Source organism: Notothenia rossii (assembly GCF_949606895.1).
Source record: "Notothenia rossii genome assembly, chromosome: 12".
NCBI classification, from domain to species: Eukaryota; Metazoa; Chordata; class Actinopteri; order Perciformes; family Nototheniidae; genus Notothenia; species Notothenia rossii.
In genome coordinates, this window is record NC_136911.1 from 5,001,302 (window position 1) to 5,007,052 (window position 5,751).

Here is a 5,751-nt window from a genome sequence, read left to right on the forward strand (position 1 = left end):
GCCGGAGAGTCTTGTTAATTACCACTATTCATCTGTCATCTGTCAGGTTTCATTTGTTTACAGCAGGAGGTTTTCACTTCCTGTTTGAAATCGTTCTCTTTTCACTTCTGCACTAATGTCCTTATTGAATTGTTTGTTTGCTGCTTTTAGCCTGCACATATGGACAAAACATACACATTATACTATATTATTCCATCATCCCATATTGTAGCATTACAGCCAAAACTGAATTTGAAAGATACATACTAAAATCTCTTCCATATTGCCAATGCATTTAGAGATTATATTGCATATCTCTGCCTGCTGTTTAGCAGCCTGTTTATAGACTGGGAACTGATTTCTAACAAGCGTTATAAAGGTCAGAGGAAATTAAAAGTCAAGCAAGTGACGTCAATCTGAGCTTTATCAAAGATATATATAGATATATATATAACTGATTACAGGATTTTCTTATAACATATTTTAAATCGTACTCTTCTTATCATGCTTCTTCTCTTTTTTGTGTACACATGTTTAAAGACTTTCCATTAGATGGTGCCACTGAGCTGAACTACATTTCAATGTTTTTTTCTATTATATTTTAAATCTAAATACCAATTTTCTCCTTGTCCACTTGTGCCTGAAAGATGCCACAACATGACTTCCTGTTTATGTGTCACTATGTACTCCTCGGTATTGAATGTTCACCCACATTGATAAGAGTGAGTACCAAAGGTCGTGCAATGAAAATAGTTTATAATGTAAATAGACCCTCACAAATATGAGTTTCTTGCTGCAACACATGAAACACAGCTGCGATAAAGCCTGTCCTTAGAGATGTTTTATATAAAGCGTTATATATAATTGCACTCCCTTTGGGCTGCTGCATTGGGTAGTCACTGTAACCCTGTGAAGATGTGTGAAATAGATACCATGGAAAATAAGTATTTGAAAGTATACATATTTAAAGGTTCCACCCTTCGTCTTCCAATTCTATTAATCTCGTTGGACAGATGTTGTCAATGCATACGTTTGGAAATACTGAGAATTAGAAAGAAAAGGAAGCAACTTTACACCACATACAGTACATACATGTCAAATCTTTGTGGATATCTATCCCATCACTCCCCATAAGAACATACAGTATTGAGCAGCAGATGTGCACAGAGTGAGATCACCGCCAATCCCACGTCAGGGATTGGAAGAACGGAGCACACAGGTGGATGCTGTGGAGGTGGAGGAAGCGAACAAGAAGGCATTCAGCACAGCGGGGAAGTGAAGCCAAAGCGGTAAAGAAAGGGGAGCAACAGCATCAGAGAGCAGCATCATTAGAGTGCAGAGCAGGTAAACACAGAGGAGCATATGGGAAGGCTTATTATGCAGGAGTTTTTGTTAGTGGCAAACATAACTGTGTGTGGCAAAGTTTTCTGCTTGAGCATCTCAAATGCTTTATTTAATGAGAAACCACACTGCAAGAGAGAATATCTGCTGAAGTGTGTGTACAACAAAACCTTAAACTTATTCCAAAACACTGAGTGAATAAGCCACTCAAGGATTTCCATCATATATTGGATTTTAGCAGCAGAGATTTGCTCCCATTCAGACATTAGAAGGAGAATTCTTCCTTAAAGCTAGAATCTGTACTAAGATAAAACAGGGAAGTATGAGAAAGTTACAAATTCCTGTTTTTATTTCCTTTTTGATTCACCCCCAAACCGTTGGTTGAATATCCGATTCATAAAATATGTTGCAACTCAGTTCAGAGAAATGATCTAGATGTCACACCCTCATGTCTGTCTCTCAGTATCTGTGAGAAAGTTGCTTCAGTTCATGGGTGGGTGCACAAAACTAACATTGGGTGCAAAAGTTCAATCGAAGAAATGACTACCGGTAATAATTCTGGAAATAATCTGTACTGCTGACAAGAAACTTTTCAATTTACTACTCATGGCTTCATCAATAGCTGTCATTAATGAAAGAAAAAGAAACTCATGAGGTGATCAATATTTTGTTGCAGAAGGCACTGAAAAACTTGTGTAAACAGTCACAAAATGTTCAAATTATAATATTGTCTACTACTTTATTTCCTGGAAACATTTAAACATTTGGAAACAGGATTGTTTAATATTATACATTCAATGATAAGAGTAATGTTACGGCTGGCTAGCTACCTAACAAGGAAGGAAGACACACACAATTGTGGATTTTAACTGATATTTATTTATGAAAGTAAGAATTAAATAATGAATAGGTGATAGCAGTGAGATATAATCATTCTTTCTACTACTCCAGGTGCAGACTTAATGGGTGCTTAATCTCAATGTTTACTCACTTTGAATCGTCCACACATTTGAAATTCCAAAAGGACTTAAGCTGCAGATGTAACATGGATTATAACTGACTCCGCCCTTTGCTGAACTTACCATTGTTTATAAAGGGTTGACGCCTCTTTCAAGAAAAATAAACATCCACCTATTACCGAACACAGCAGAGTGTGTTGCCATTGTGATGGATTGGCTCTCTGAAGCAAGTTTCATATATTGATGGCGTGAAAGGATTCCTGAAAAGTGGGAGAAACAGATTCATCATGGTCAGCATGTTACAGGAAGTATGCATGCTTTGTAGTTAATGAGCTGAAACGAGACAAACCACTAGCGATGTAATGATCCACAACAGAAAAATACGACAAAAATAGACTCAACAATTCCCACTAATTTCCTCCCAAACTTTCGACCTGTTCAGCAGCTGTCATCGACATCCGCCTCACCACTGGTGTCTTTAAATATTGTTAAAAAAAATCCTAACCAGATCTTCTTGTCCTCAACAGCTAAATGCCAATCCAGAACAGATACGCTCCGCTGACCGAGAACCGGAGATCTCTTTCTGATGACCTGGATAACCTGTCCTCTTCACACAGCAGGGTAAGGACCAATAGCTACTCCAAAAGTAAAAGGCTAGAGGGAAAGCTAACGACTGGGTCTGAAACTCTGATTGTGGGTGACTCTGCTGTAAGAGATGTAAAAAGTCTGTGTAGTAAGAACAACACCAAAGCACTCTGTTTTCCCAAGGATATGGTCTCTGACTTGGCTGAGAAGATCCTGCTTATTGGGGCTGAACATCCGACTGTGAAGAATGTGGTATTGCACATTGGAACAAATGATGTTGTGAAACAAGAGTCAGAAGTGCTGAAAAAAGACTTTAAATTTTTCTTGGAAACTGCCAGCTCTCTGAATGCAGAGGTGTTCGTCAGTGGCCCTGTACCGCCAGTCAGAAGAGGAGTGGAGAGATTCAGCAGATTGTTTGCACTGAACACCTGGCTTTCAGCTGCCTGTACTGACCATTCTGTCCATTTGATTGACAACTTTAACTTTTTCTGGGACCGCAGACATCTTTTTAAGTCAAATGGAGTTTGCTTGAACAAGTCAGGAGTGAAATTGTTTATCTCTGACGTATTCAACTGCCTATGTCATCAATCGGTTCCCTCTGCCAAGGACAAGCAACAAGAGGAATCAAAACAAGAGAAAGACACAAAACATCGCTCAGAAAACCTTGAAAATCTATCACTGCACCTGCCTGAGGAATGTCTTGATTATGAGAGACAAATGGAGGAGTCTCCCCGCCCTTCACCCCCACAAACCCCCCCTAGGATACTGTTCCTTCACCCCACAGCTCTCTCTACTCTCCGTTCACCCTTTCACCCTCGCCCACCCTCCTGGAGATCGCTGAACACACGAAGGAGATACAGAGGGGTTGGCACTGATTCCTTCCTGGAGTTCAAAGACCAAACTAAGGCTATACGCAGGGTTGGCAGCATGTCCTTTACCCCCGCTCCTCAACGACGCCCACCAAAATCACAGCAGAGACGAGCACCATCAGCCCCGTCTTCATCACCGTGCCTACGTCAGCCACCTCCGCCCCCTGGCATGTCCTTTACCCCCGCCCTTCAACAACGCCCACCAAAATCACAGAAGCAGAGACGCGCACCATCACCCCCGTCTCCATCACCGTGCTTACGTCAACCACCTCCCCTCCCTTCAAGAAAGCATCTGCAGTCTCCGAAGCCTGATAAGGATGTGTGTGTACAAAACGCAACCATCTCTTACTGATATGTGCTGGGTCCAGGCTCAAGGGCGTATGGCACTCTCAACTCTTTCCAGGACATGCCGGGGCTCTGCCTGCCTGTAGTTTTTGCCGATATCTGTGTTGATAGGTAATAGATTAAGTGCGGTGAATCAGCTTAGAAAGAGGAAGTCCTCAAACGTTTGTGTGAGTTTATCAAATTTAGCAGTGATTCCATGTCAGCCACAGCTTGTCACAAAAAATCTTACCGATAGTGTATCCAACAAACTTAAACTAGCTTTATTAAATGTCAGGTCTTTGGCAGGTAAAACATTTTTAATCAATGATTTTATCACTGAGCACAATCTCGATTTTATGTTTTTAACGGAAACTTGGATTGAACAAAATAACAGTGCAGCTGTTCTTATCGAATCAACACCTCCCAACTTTAGTTTTATGAGTCAGGAAAGAATGCATAAGAAGGAAGGTGGAGTTGCTATTGTGTACAATGATTCCCTTCAATGCAGGAAGACATCTTATGGGAACTTTGCTTCTTTTGAATATGTGGCCCTTCAGCTGAAATGCTCCTCTCGAGCTCTGTTCCTAAATATCTATAGACCACCCAAATACTGTGCAAGCTTTTTTGATGATTTGACTGAACTGCTGTCTATAGTGTGTATTGAGTTTGACCGTCTAGTCATTGTTGGTGATTTTAACATCCATGTTGACAACCCCCAGGACAGAGGGGCTAAAGAACTGTTTTGTGTTCTTGATAACTTTGGACTGACTCAGCATGTGACAGAGCCCACGCACAATAAGGGGCACACTCTGGACTTAATTATCTCAAAGGGTCTGAATATCTCTAAGGTTGTGGTGACTGATGTTGCACTCTCTGACCATTCCTGTGTTTTCTTTGAGAGCTCTATTTCTGTTCACAAAAATGTTCAAAAAGAGGTAACCACAAAGCGATATTTAACTGAAAATATTAGGGAAATGTTTACTCAGAATTTTTCTTCCACACTTGCCCCTGCTAACATCTCAGTAAATGAGCTAGTAGATCATTTTAATTCAAAAATTAAAATGTTATAGATGCCATTGCTCCAACTAAGGTAAAGGAAGTGACTGGGAAGAAAATATCGACAGACTAACTAGTCCCCCAGTGTCAGTAGCCTCTGAATTTCTATCCATCAGGGCGTGCAATGATTTTGCCTCCTTCACTGACAAAATTCAGAAAATCAGACAAGCAGTCAGTGCCTCTGCATCAGGTACAGCAAATCTGTTGTCCCTATGTCCACCTAATATCAATTCAGACATCATGACACAATTCCATCAGATTAATGATAAAAACCTAGAGGACATTATTCAACTTCTGAAATCCTCCTCCTGCTGCCTTGATATTATTCCAACAGGATTTTTCAAAGATGTTTTTCGTTGCATGGCCTCAGATCTACTTCATATAGTGAACAAATCTGTTCACTCAGGTATTTTTCCACAGGCCCTGAAAACTGCAGTCATTAAACCGCTCTTAAAAAAGAATAATCTAGACGCTTCAGTAATGAACAATTACAGGCCCATATCAAACCTGCCATTTCTAGGTAAAATCATTGAAAAAGTTGTTTTTCAACAGTTGAGTAATTTCTTGCATTTAAATAACTGTTTGGATGTGTTCCAGTCAGGCTTTCGTCCAAACCACAGCACTGAGACTGCTCTTGT